This window comes from Sphaeramia orbicularis, chromosome 16 (genome assembly GCF_902148855.1).
Source record: "Sphaeramia orbicularis chromosome 16, fSphaOr1.1, whole genome shotgun sequence".
NCBI classification, from domain to species: Eukaryota; Metazoa; Chordata; class Actinopteri; order Kurtiformes; family Apogonidae; genus Sphaeramia; species Sphaeramia orbicularis.
The window spans coordinates 56856605-56870882 of NC_043972.1; the positions used below are offsets into that span (position 1 = coordinate 56856605).

The 14278-nt window shown below is 38.4% G+C and overlaps 3 protein-coding genes and 1 pseudogene across 11 annotated transcripts in view; 1 reads left to right on the top strand and 3 right to left on the bottom strand.

The window, feature by feature from the left end:
• The window catches only part of LOC115435836 (uncharacterized), a 1131008-nt gene that overhangs the window by 540640 nt on the left and 576090 nt on the right, over window positions 1-14278 (bottom strand). The window lies entirely within an intron of this gene.
• The window catches only part of LOC115436331 (zinc finger protein 658B-like), a 763626-nt gene that overhangs the window by 305740 nt on the left and 443608 nt on the right, over window positions 1-14278 (top strand). The gene's annotated exons all lie outside the window — the stretch shown is intronic.
• LOC115436291 (zinc finger protein 239-like) overlaps window positions 1-14278 on the bottom strand; it is an 887505-nt gene that overhangs the window by 264575 nt on the left and 608652 nt on the right. The window lies entirely within an intron of this gene.
• Window positions 11357-14278, bottom strand: part of LOC115435839 (zinc finger protein 271-like) — a 33419-nt pseudogene continuing 30497 nt past the window's right edge.

Sequence of the window (14278 nt, forward strand, 5' to 3'; positions counted from 1 at the left end):
ATAATTTACTAATACAGATGGAATATTGTTTTTAATCCTTTCTATTTGCGTGTGTCTGAAAGTCATCCAAACCTTTGTAACAGTTTCAAACCGTTCTCGTTGTATTAGTCTCTAGTATTCTCTGTGTTCTTAAAGTGTGAAGTAAGACACAGACAGGAAGTGATCTAACCACAGAAGTGCAGGCTGCACCAGAAGAAGAGAAGAAGCCAAAAATAAAACTGCATGCACATAATAACAGACTTACAATCTGTCATTTTACATTAGTTTGAAGATCCTGGTGTTGTCAGCTCTAGGGCGCTGCTGCTTCACCCATCGACCGGCTGGCACGTGCAAAGCAGGGGGCCGGGGGGCTTGAGCCCCTGCCACTTTGATCCTCTGCCTACAAGTGCCCTTTTTACTGTTTTTTTTTTTTTGCGCAAAAAACTGCATGACTAAAATTTTCGTGACTAAAATTTTGATCAATGATAATAAATGTTCAGAGTGGTTTAATTTGGCTGTCACTGGACCTGCTCATGGTGCCCTTTCATCTCTGTCACACCCCGCCCCTTCCTCCTGTGCAACCTTGCAACACACACACACACACACACACACACGTCATGCGGTCTGGAGAATGAATGAGGAGGAGGGAAGTGCTGTGATTCCAGGTTCGTCAGAGTCCACCCCGCTATCTGCCCAAAACATTCACTTGTCTCTTTTGGTCCTGGTCCTATTCTTCAACAACTATAGTTTTGGGGCCAAAAACCGATGGTAAGTGAGTAAATAATTCAATATCATCGTCACGTCATGGAATGAGCTCCCAGACTAGCACACTCTAACAGCTGGGTGCCCACCTGAGTCTGAGTCCTGCTGAAGCACTCACACAGATTTGCTTCTGTTTTATTTCCATAAACTGTTGAGTTTTAGCCGCAAAATTCCAACACATGGTAATAGTCCTCACTTGCTGAAACAGTCACTTCTTCAGTTTTCTCTGTTTTTGCATAATACCTTTAAGTTTACTCTGAGCTTTAATGAACATCTACATGATCAGTAAATTAAATATAGGGTAAAGGAAGTGATTTACACTGAAAAATGCAAAACACAGAGGTTTTTATTATAATAAATGGTGATAAATCACATGAGAAACGTTAAAAAGAGAGAAAAAAAAAATCATTTAGAAGCTGCCATAAAAGTACCACTGGGTCTTAATGGGTTAAAATGTGCTGAAGTAATTAAATTCTGCTAAACAGATATAAAATTGCATAAAAAGAAAACACATCCAAGTCTTCTTCTCATTCAATACTTAAATCCGGCCCTTTTGGTGTACAAGAGTCATAAAACTTATGGAAAATCCCCCGACTCTTTCATCAGTGCCAACACTTTGACATTTCTGGTTTTGTTTCAGAAACTGCTGGATCGATTATCGTAATATCCGTGTTCGCCTCAAACATCTTGAGTGAATCTTATTTGAAATAACCACAAACCTCCACAAATATTCCCATCAACCTGCTCAATATTAAATGATACAGCTAGAAATACTACAATATAAACTTTATTATTATCATGTAATGTTAAATGGTTTGGCTTGGGTTAACACTTCCTCTACATGGTTATTTCTTAACTGTGGAAAACCTAAATATCATCATAAATATGTCCTAGAATGAAAAGAAACTAAATATTCAATGTTTCACTGTAAAAGTAGGTGTAAAACCAGATGTAAAATGAAGGTATTTCTAGTTATTAACATTCACTGTCATGCTTTTATACATAATTTAACATCTGTTTTTAAGAATTTGTCTTGGACTTACACTGCAAAAATCCAAATCTTACCAAGTGTATTATTCTCATTTACTAGATAGGGAGATAGGGAGATAAAAACTTATTTTTAGACAATAGATCTAGAAAATCTTATTTCAAGAAATCTTACTGAGATAATTTTCACTTGTTCCATTGGCAGATTTTTTTGGTGAATTGAGCAAAAAAAAAAATCTTGAATTAAGCAAAAAAAAATCTGCCAGTGGAACAAGTGAAAATGATCTTACTAAGATTTCTTGAAATAAGATTTTCCAGATCTATTTTCTAAAACCAAGTTCTTATATCTCACTGAAAAGTTACTCTTTAGGTGATTTTGTCTTATTTTAAGTGTGATGAGATATTTGGACTAGAAATAAGAAAAATACACCTGGTAAGATTTAGATTTTTGCAGGGTATTAACACACAAAAACTTCTACACATTACATCTTTATTTCCACTTCTATAGAAACTGAACATCAAAAGGAACTTATCACATATTCTATGTGATGCCATTTCACACCATTTTATTAAATATGAAAACAAATTCTTTCTTGTTCTTAAAAAAAAATTTAATTAACAAAGAAAATACAACAAACAACAAAACAGTGGATGAGTATCCAGAGGATAATGTAAAATATGACAAAGGGTAGTTCAACAAAGTTCACATTTAGCAACAAGCAACATTATTAATCCACAGCAAGTCAAAGATCTCAATCCCATTGAACATCTGTGGGATATTCTTGGTAGATCCGTGTATGCTAGGCGTCCAGCACCTGGCAACCGCCAGATGCTCATCCAGGCCCTTCAGGAAGAGTGGGACAACATCCCCCAGATAGGATCAGGAGGTGAATCCAGAGTATGTGCAGAAGGTGCACAGCCTGTGTTAGGGCTCAGGGAGGACACACCCAGTATTGAGAACATTGATCTGGACCATTTGGTCAATCTTTGACTTGCTGTGGATTAATAATGTTGCTTGTTGCTAAATGTGAACTTTGTAATTGGTGGTTATTCGTTTTCATGTGTCCTTTTGGAAGTTTGAGCCCCTGCCCCTTTATAGATCTCTGCATGGCCCTGCTGCCATCTTAACTTTATGCGATCATCGAGCAGTTAAAATTATAAAACTAAGATGATCCTTTTTTTCATTGTGTTGCTTCAGGTCTATAGAGACTGCTCCCATGTGGTTTGGAGAATACTGCATTTATAACCCTTTGGAAAGTGAGCTTGAACTATGTCTCTACAAATGTGGACGTCATGCATGAAAGAGTTAATGATGGTCCTCACACACACACACACACACACACACACACACACACACACACACACACACACACACACACACACACACACACACACACACACACACACACACTTCTGTAGGTTAGCTGTGGTTGGATGGAAAATATACACAAATTAACACCAATGTCATTAATAAACTGCACTGAACAACAAAAGAACCACAACAGCAGTAATTTCTGATGAGGTTCAACATGGGGTGCAGTACATAAAATGGACACAAGGGGGCTCACTGGACCCTGACAGTGGTCTACTACACCTGTCACAAATGGACCCTGAAAACAGAATCAACACAAGGATCAGAATAATGGTCTATGTGCAGAGATTGAACATCTGCCAAATCAACTCAATCTAACATCACTTCCCTGCACTGACAGTTTCACATGTTTCTGCTTCTGTCCATGTTGTATCTTCATCAACATCTGGACCTCCTAACATTAATGAACATGTTATTGGGGTTCAGTTTAGATTGTCTACCCTGTTTTGTGGGTTGTGAAGATGGAAAGGTTTCGTAGTGAACTTTCACAGACTTCTGCTCATATGGGCCTTGAAACCTGGTCCCTGTTTCATCTCCATAGGCTTCTACCACCCTGAGCCACGGGACGGCCATTTTTAGTTACCCACAAAATGTTTCTAGCAAAGTTGGAACATTGTCAAAAGTTACAAATTTGACGACCACCTGGAAAATGGATTAAAACAACCTCAAATACTTCACACATCACTGACAGATACTTTTGGGATTATTTAGAAGTGATTTTAAATTAATGCAAAAATTGGACCAAAATGACATTTTGATGAAGTTTAGTATAATGTTACTCTGGACCACCGGGGGAAACAAAGACCACCTGGGAAATGACTTAAAACAACCTTCAATTCCTCACACATCAGTAATTAATGCCTTTGGGATTATCTAGAACTGAGTTTAAGGAAATTAAACAATTTTGAACAAAATTAAATTGTTCAGAATACATAGACTTTCTTTTTGTTTTCTCTTCTTTTGTAAATGCAGTTTATTATTATTATCATTATTATTATTATTATTATCATTATTATTATTATTATTATTATCTTTTGTTGGACCACCAGGGGGCTTTGACGAACCCCTGATAAAAGGTTTAAAACACCCTTAAATACCTCAAACATCATTTAGTGAAGCCTTTAGGATCCTTTAGAACAGGTTTGAAGTAAATTAAAGTTAGTTTTGTTCACAGATGATATGAACATCTTTTACTCTGGGAAAAATTTGCAAAGGCTTTTCAATGTCGTCAGAACAGAAATGAATAAATAGAAAACATGGTTGGAGTCGAGTAAATTAGCATTAAATTTGTCCCCCAAAAAATCTATGCTGTTTGGAAATTGAAAAATAAACTCACAGGTAAATGTAGTGATAAACGAAGTTCATATGGAGAGAGTATGAAAACAAATTTCTTGGTGTGATATTAGACGATAAGATCTGGAAAGCCCACATACATTCAGTGACTGCAAAAGTAGCACCGAGTATTGGAGTCAGTGTTAGCAACTTGGAGACTTTGTCACTAAATCTGGAGACTTTTGAAATCCTCTTGATGACTTTTTTTTCAAAAGTGACTAGGGACAAATCCATCGACTTTTTCTGGGTCTACTGGAGACTTTTATTGTATTTGGAGACTGTGATGTGAAAGCATGTATCGTCCTGGACAGTAAGTGATCTCCATCACTGTGAAGCTTTTTTTTTTTTTTTTTTTTTTTAATTGAACATAAGAATCAGGCACATAGATGGGTACAGACGCTGTCCACACAACATAAAGAAGCCAGGTTAACATGATTGGGATGGAAACAGCAAATATCAGAATCATAAACATTTAATATTAAAGAAAAAAAAGAAAAGAAAATGAATAAACAAATTAAAATAGAAACATTGGGAAACTTTGAGGTGATTTTCAATCCTCAGAATTTAAATATTTACAAACTGGGTTCTATATTTTAGTAGATTTTTGGTTTAATTGTGTTCAAATATTGCTTTACTTGGTTTTCAAAGTGACGTTTATTTGGTTTATTTTGCGTTTATTTGGTTTTATGAATATGAAATGTCGCTAACATGGTTAAGGTTTGTATCAGGAGGGAAAGGTCTTTGGGAATGGATGAGTTTTGACATTTGTTTTGGAGGGGGAGAAGGATGACGGGGGGTGCGACCTACTGTGCAGCATAAGCCCCATAAGCGTCAGTCGGCGACTTGTAGCGACTTTTAGAACAACACTGATCGGACTGAGAGGAAGAGCCAGGTACTGACTGGATGACAAAGCTTTACACACTCTTTATTTACTCACTTGTGTTTCCCTGTTTGAATGACTGTGTAGACGTATGGGCAGATACCTCCAAAACCAACCTACAGCCATTATGCACACTTCAAAAGACAGTGATACGGATAATTAACATGTTGGGCACGCAGCAACAGTAAATCACAAAAACTACGATTAATTTCCGTTAATGGATTATCGCGTAAGCTATCTTTATATTTGTACACCGAGTAACTATTTTTGCTTCGATATTGTAGGTCTTCCTGCGTTTCCAACTGATCGCTGTCCAACAGGTGTTTCAATTTATCATAGTCCAGTAGTCACTAATATAAACAACACACATCAGATAAATTTCACTTTTCTCATCAATTTTCCATTTAAACATTCATAATTCCCATAACATGTTTACTTTAAATCAGGCACATGTAAAATTTTCAAGACTTACAGAAACAAAGAACTTTGAGGTTATAAATTAAAAAAAAAATAAAATAAAATAAAATAAGTAAGCTAAGAAGTTATGGAGTCTGTTACCATTGGGGGGGGGGCTTAATATCAAATACCACATTAGCCCTGATTTTCTGATGCTACAAGATGTTCTAAGCACTTCTGTGTAATTTTTTTTGATGTTTTCGTCCAACCCCCCCCCCCCCCCCCACCCTGAAAATTACTTTTTTAACTCTGAAAATCACAACTTTCACAGCTTCTCCACTCTTTTGTCCAGTGCAATGTAGAAATATGTTCATGATGGGCCATTTAATGATCTTGTCAGTGCCATTTTGTATCATAAGAGTACTTTGTACAATGAAAAGTCCAATGTCAAGGTCATGTTGTAGGTTAAAGGTCACCAAAATGCCGAGTTTGTTCAAAAATTCATACCATTCCAACATTTATCAAATCTGTCCTCAGTTCTCTTCCCTCTGGTTTCCTGGTGGGACCCCCCCAAGGCCTTTGGCCCTTTCAGAGCCACATCAGAGACAAAATACAGACCTGATCAAAATCTTAAGACCAGTTGAAAAATAGCTCGAATTTACCTTTTGCACATTTGGATCTTAATGAGGTTTTAAGTAGAGCTACAATACACAAAAGTAAGAAGGGGGAGTGAGACAAAAAGCACTTTGACAAAGTAATTTATTGAAAACAACAAGTAAACTGAAACAGGCTGTTTATCAGCTGATCAAAAGTTTAAGACCATCGCTCAAAAAAATTACAAAAAACTCTCCAAACTAGAACAAAAAATTTTCTCAGTAGGACTCAGTGATGAGTAGCTCCACCGTTCTTGTTAATCACTTCAAAAATTCGTTTGGGCATGCTTGATGCGAGTGTTTCCAGGAGGCTGGTGGGAACATTGCTCCAAGTGGTGAAGATGGCTTCACGAAGGGCATCAACTGTCTGGAACTGATGGCCATTTTTATAAACTTCCCTTGCCATCCATCCCCAAATGTTCTCTATGGGATTTAAATCAGGGGAACATGTGGGATGGTCCAAAAGAGTGATGTTCTTCTCCCTGAAGAAGTCCTTCATCAAGCGAGCATTGTGAACTGCAGCGTTGTCCTGTTTTTAAATCCAGCTGTTCCCACACAGACCAGGGCCCTCAGTCATGAGGGATGCCCGCTGCAACATCTGCACATAACCAGCCGCCGTTTGACGACCCTGCACCACCTGAAGCTCCAGTGTTCCACTGAATGAAAAAGTACCCCAGATCATGATGGACCCCCCTCCACTGTGCCGGGTAGAAAACATCTCAGGTGGGATCTCCTTGTCATGCCAGTAACGTTGGAAGCCATCTGGACCGTCAAGGTTACATTTTTTCTCATCAGAGAATAAAACTTTTTTCCACCTTTCAATGTCCCATGTTTGATGCTCCTGGCAAAGTCTAAACGGGCAGTTTTGTGGCGTTGTAGAAGACGAGGTCTTTGAATTCGTTTTTTGTTTTTGAAACCCTTTTCCCGCAGATGCCATCTGATAGTTATTGCGCTGCAGTCGGCACCAGTAAGGGCCTTAATTTGGGTGGAGGACCGCCCTGTGTCTTGACGGACAGTCAATCGGATCCTCCGGCTCAGCGCAGGTGTAATTTTTTTGGGTCTACCACTTGACATTTTGTTCCATAATGCTCAGGATCTGTCAAAAAATTTAGAATGACTGTCTTACTGCGTCCAACCTCAGCAGCAGTGGCACGCTGCCAGAGGCCTTGCTTATGCAGCTCGACGATCCGACCACGTTCAAGAAGAGAAACCTTCTTAGCTTTAGCCATCAGGAGGGCATGACCGTGTGAATGCCCGACAGAAAATGAGAATTTTGAGCAGATTTTGGCTTTTATAGCCTGCGGTCTTAAACTTTTGATCAGCTGATAAACAGCCTATTTCAGTTTACTTGTTGTTTTCAATAAATTACTTTGTCAAAGTGCTTTTTGTCTCACTCCCCCTTCTTGCTTTTGTATATTGTAGCTCTACTTAAAACCTCATTAAGATCCAAATGTGCAAAAGGTAAATTCGAGCTATTTTTCAACTGGTCTTAAGATTTTGATCAGGTCTGTATTGCAACATGTTCATTCCATTTGAATTTGCTACCATTAGTGTGGCAGGAAACACTTCCACACATTTAGGAGGGAATCACCAACACGTCATTCATTCATTTTCTGAACCCGCTTTATCCTCACTAGGTCACTTAGAGCCTATCCCAGCTACTTAGGGGTGAAGGCGGGGTTCACCCTGGACATTTTGCCAGTTCATCTCAGGGCTGAACATATAGAGACAAACAATCACTCTCATTTTCACACCTATGGGCAATTTAGATTAACCAGTTAACCTATCAGTGCATGTCTTTGGATGGTGGGAGGAGCCAGAGTACCAGAGAGAACCCATGCAGACACAGGGAGAACATGCAAACTCCACACAGAAAGGTCCCACCCCCCATGGACTGGTGTTAGAATTGAACCCAGGACCTTCTGTCTGTGAGGCACCAGTGCTAACCACGCACTGCTGTCGCCCACAACAGGACATATACATGTAAATGTCAAAGCCATGTGAAACTACCGTTTGTTCTTTTTGACATGTCTGTATGGAGAATACATGAAGTAAACAATTCTGTTTAATGTGTCTTATTGAATGTCAGTTGTTTGTGGTCAGTAGATGTGTTCTGAGGAGAGAACCTGAGCCCAACATTTGGAAGAACCCACATTAACAGCTTCATTCCATGAAATATGCATTTTTGACCATTAGGGTGACCTTTGACCTATAATTTGACTTCGACTCTACACCTTTTGCAGTGCAAAGCACTCTGAAGACATGACATGTCTCACAAAAAAACATTTACGGCCCAGCATGAGCAGATTGACACATTGTACTTTGTCAAAATGCAGAAGGTTTGAAAGTTGCCAAAAAAAAACAACATGTTTTCAGGATTGAAAAAGTAATTTTCGGGGTAGGGGGGTGGGGTTTTGGATGAAAATTTCAAAAAAAATTGCAGAGGAGTGCTTAGAACATCTTGTAGCATCAGAAAATCAGGGCTAAAGTTTAATCTGAAAATGTTCCTGAAATAAGCCCCCCCCCCCATTTACCATCATTAATAAAAAAAAATATGCAACCATAAATGGTACAAAAACCAAATAAAATAACGTCATCAAAACTCTAAATGTAAACTGCAATAAAAAATTTAATGAAAACTTTCAATAAAAATCAAATGAAATAATGATATTAAAACTCAAGTGGAAAATGCAATAAAAAAATCTAATGAAAAAATTGCAATAAAAATCAAATGAGAAAATTGCAATAAAAAATAAAAAATGTAGATCAAATGAAAAAGGCACTCAAAAAATGCAGGTAATAATTACATGAGAAATCTGGTATAAAAATCAGATGAAATATTTAAACATAAATTCAAATGAAAAAATGCAATAAAAAATTGTACTGAAAGAAAGAAAAAGGAAAAAACAAAACCTAGTCTTCTTAGACAAAGCAAAATCTATAATAACAAAAAAATTCTCTCTTTTTTCTTCCTTCTCTCTTTTTTTTCTTTTTTTCATATCTTTTCTCATTTGGTTTTTATATTGAAATTAAATTTAGTCATCTGACAATTTAGTGCCAGACCAGCCTCTGACAAACAATACAGGATATCTGGAACATACCAATAATCTATTCTAACTGTCACACAGGAGGCTTCAAAATGTTGGTGGAAAAAGGACAGTTGGAAAGCCTTGACCTTTGACCCTCACTGAACTCTGAGCAGCTGCTTTGGGACATTTGTTGAAAATGTGTGAATCTGCTCTGAGTGCAGAATGTGACCAGGGAACACAATTCAACACAATAAATGACCCCAAACCCATCAGATGCAGATTAGACACAGTGTATGAGTTCAAAGTATATGGAGTCCATGTTGTTGACAGTCTATGATCCAACAGCAGAAGGATGGAGAACTCCAACCTTCACACAAACAGAGTCATCCTCCCAGTGCTGTGTGGAGGACACATGTCAACATTCAACTCAACCACATTTGAATCTGTTTACACACAACATTTCACACTCCTTCATCACCATAACCTGCTGGAAAACAGTCACACAACGCAAGAAACTAAACAGAACTGAGTCTATGTTTGAATAAGACTTAAAGAACACTCAGTGATGCACATGATAACACATCAAATCAGGACAAAGTCATATTTCACTGATATAAACATGACAATAACAGAACCTGTACTGAAAACATACCAACTGATAATAGAAAGAGTTTATGAAGCTACATTTACAGGTGTCATCATAGATAGTAAACTGTGTTGGAAACCTCATATTGAGTCTATTCAAAGTAAAGTGTCCAAATCTATAGACATACTGTATAAAACAAGAGACTGACTGAACAAAAACAGCCTGTACATGATCTACTGTTCTTTGGTTCTGTCCTACTGAACATACTGTGCAGAAATATGGAGAAAAACTATCATAGATACATTAGAAAAATGACAAAACAGAACTATTAGAATAATTAATAAAGTAGGATATTTGGAAGCAACTAATACCTGATTGATTCAACTTAAAACCTTCAAATTGCAGGATATTGTATATATTTAAATACTGTATATGATTTATAAAGTAAAAAAATAATGTTCCAAACAGCATTCAAGATTACTTTAAATTAAGACAGAGTAATTAGAATTGAAGAGGTTTTTATATTTGTGAATGAACTAAAGTGAGGACAAATGTGAAGTCTAGGTGGATTTGGGTTGTGGGTGTGAAATTATGGGATGGACTTGATGATGAATTTAAGTCGTTCACTTCTCTGACAAAGTTTAAAGAATGCTTGAAGTATAAAATCATTCAGGAATATGAAGTTGAGATGGTAGATGTGATTTTGCTGTTGTTGATTCTTTGGTTATAATGAGAATGTTCGATGCTGAACACATTTAATTTAATGTCAGCAGTGGATCAGGGGAAAAGGAGAGGCACTAAAATAAGCTTTTGCTTCCAGACTATTCCTTTTTTTGTTTTTATGTTTATTCTAATTATTGTACTATGTGCAATGATTAATGTACAAACAAAAATAAACAATTCATTCATTCAATAAAGAGAAAAAGTAAAACATTATGAAGTAATTGAACATAAAATGAGTGGAACCTGTTAAAGGGTGATTATGGTAAATACTTTTGTCACATGTTTCAGGTCCACTTTAGAATTAGAATAAAACAAGGTGATTAAGTAGAACATTGAACAACAGAACATGACTAAATGTTTGTTCCAGTTCCATTGATGTCCTGAACTTTCTGATTCATCCAGTGGTTCTTCTTTACCACAGTCATCAGCAGTTCAACACATTTTCAATCAAATCAAACACATTCTGCAGGTCAGGGTTAGACCAGCGGAAAAATGTTGAATCCAGTTTGATGTTCAGGTAAACACTGGACCAGACCAGTACCAGACTGGACCACTAGATGGAGCACACACTCATTGTGACGTCTCCTTTGGTGGTTGTGAACTTTCTGCTAAACAGACTTCCTCCTCCAATGGAATGTGATCTCCTTCATGTTGTCGGCCTCAGTTTGGGACTAAACCACTACCAGCTCATCAGTCATTCTGTCTCAGTTATATTATGTTCATCATGTTGTTTCTAACTGATGGAAATCCAACTGTGTGAACCCCAACCAGCAACAGAATCACAACAACAAGTTACTGATTAAAGTCCACAGAGTCAATGAGAAGTAGTATCACCATAGAAACCCAGTCCTTGTTGACCTCCACTAGTTGAACTTTTCACCTAGTAGCAGGTTGAGGTTCAGTAACGTCACTGTTTTGTGAAGGTGGTGCATTAGAACACACTTCTGTACTCTGAGGACAACAAAACACAGCCCTCAGTCTGATGTTTGTCTTCACATCTGGATTCTGTGAAGTCTGATCTGGAGGTTTTTAAGTCTGATGTTCTTGTCAGAAGTGGGTGCTGCTGGTTCACACACACTGTGTTTCTTCTTGTCATCTGATGCTGAGGGACATTTTGGTCCAGACGTTGATGATTCACATTTCTGCTGATGATAGCAGAGGGCAGAGGATGACGAGAATCTTTCATCACATTGGAAACATTCAAACTGTTCAGGTGTGTTATGACACTGACTCTTTCCACTAGAGTCCAATGTCTTACTTTGTGTACGACTGTTCAGTTTTTGTCTTTTGTGGAAATGTCTGACATGTTCATGTTTAGTACATTTTGAACCTGTGATAAAAGATCTGTCACAGAATCTGCACTCGTAGGGTCTCTCTCCAGTGTGGGCCCGTTGATGGATTTTTAGGTGATTAGCTGTGGTGACAAACTTCCCACACTGGTCACAGTAATATGGTTTTTCTCCAGTGTGGATGTGTCTGTGTCGTTTTAGGTTACCTGCTGTGGTGATGAAAGCATTTCCACACTGCTCACACTCACATGGTCTTTCTCCAGTGTGGATGCGTTGGTGTTTTTTTCGGTCATTTGCTGTGGTAAAAGCATTTCCACACTGGTCACACTCATATGGTCTTTCTCCAGTGTGGATGCGTTGGTGTTTTTTTCTGTCACTTGCTGTGGTAAAAGTCTTTCCACACTGGTCACACTCATATGGTCTTTCTCCAGTGTGGATGCGTTGGTGTATTTTTAGGTCATTTGCTCGGATGAAAGCATTTCCACACTGGTCACACTCATATGGTCTTTCTCCAGTGTGGATGCGTTGGTGGATTTTTAGGTGACTTGCTATGATGAAAGTATTTCCACACTGGTCACACGCATATGGTCTTTCTCCAGTATGGATGCGTTGGTGTTTTTTTCGGTCACTTGCTGTGATAAAAGCATTTCCACACTGGTCACACTCATATGGTCTTTCTCCAGTGTGGCTGCGTTGGTGTCTTTTTAGGTAACTTGCTCTGGTGAAAGTCTTTCCACACTGGTCACAGGTGGGTCTTCCATCCATGTTTGCTGGAATCAGGTGATCTTTGTCCAGACACAACTTTCAGGTTTCACTTTAAATCCACCTTTGTCTTCTCTCTACATCAAAACACAAAGAAACAGAAGAGGTGGTCACTGAAATGCAATGGAATGGAACACAACAAACACATGCCTTTCAAACCAGATTAAGCAGACAGACAAAATTAACTAGTTATATAATTAATAGGACATTTTCAAACATTTAAAAACTCAATCCTCTTATTCTACATGTGAAAATTGATGCAGATTCAACAATGTACAAATGACTTTCAACAATTACTTACTTCATGACAAAACTTCAGAACTCGTTGCACCACCATGATCATATGATGTCACGTAAGGTCACCATCTTGGACATATTGAATCAAATTTGACCAAATCTGAGGTGAATGCGTTCAACCTGCACATCAAAACGGCAAAACATAGACCCGTATTTAGATTGATCTTCCACCCGCAGAATAGAGAGGAGTAATTTGAGTGTCTTTCTGAACACATTCATCAGTAATACTGATTTGTCTGACATTTGGAGAATCACTAATCCGACTGGCAGAGAATGCTCCTTTTACTCAGCAATGCATATCTCATACAGCAGGATAGATTACTTTCTCATAGACATACCATAATATTCTGATCTCAGATCACAGCCCTTTAACATGCACTGTGAATATTCAAAACATGGTAAAGTAAAGTAAAGTAAAGTAAATTTTATTTATAGAGCACTTTTCACAGACAGAGTCACAAAGTGCTTTATCAATTCAAATCAGAATCAAATTAGTTTACAGAGACCCAACAGAATCCTTCAGGAGCAAACACTTGTGATTGGTGACAGTGGCGAGGAAAAACTTCCCTTTAACAGCAGAAACCTGGAGCAGACCCAGACTCCTGAAGGATGGCTGTCTGCCTTGACCAGTTGGGTTAAAGAGAGAGAGAGAGAGTAAAGGAGGAGAAAAGAGAGAGCGATAGAGATATAGAGAGACTGGGGGGGGGGGGATGACACATGGAGTACGTTATGATGAATACATGGAGTGTAATCAGTCTGTGGTGGTCCTGGGTCAGGTGGGAGACTAAAAAGCCTTTTTGAACAGGAGGGTTTTGAGGTGTTTTTTGAAGCTCTCTACAGAGTCCATGGACCGTAGGTGTAGAGGCAGGTCATTCCATAGATTCAATAGCTTTAAAAGACCTGTCACCGCATGTGCTAAAACAGGTGCGTGGAACCATCAGCAGGTGCTGTCCTGAAGACCTCAAGCTATGAGTCGAGCTGTAGGGCTGGATCAGGGAAGCAATGTATGCAGGGGCCTGGCCATGTAGGGCCCGGAAAGTTAGCACCAGAATTTTGAAATGAAGACGATATAGAACAGGGAGCCAGTGGAGAGATTTAAGGATGGGAGTGATGTGGGTTCTCCTGTTTGTGCAGGTCAGGAGCCTGGCAGCAGAGTTCTGGACAAACTGTAGACGGGCCAGCTCCTTCTTGTTTAAGCATGTAAACAGGCTGTTGCAGTAGTCTAGGCGGG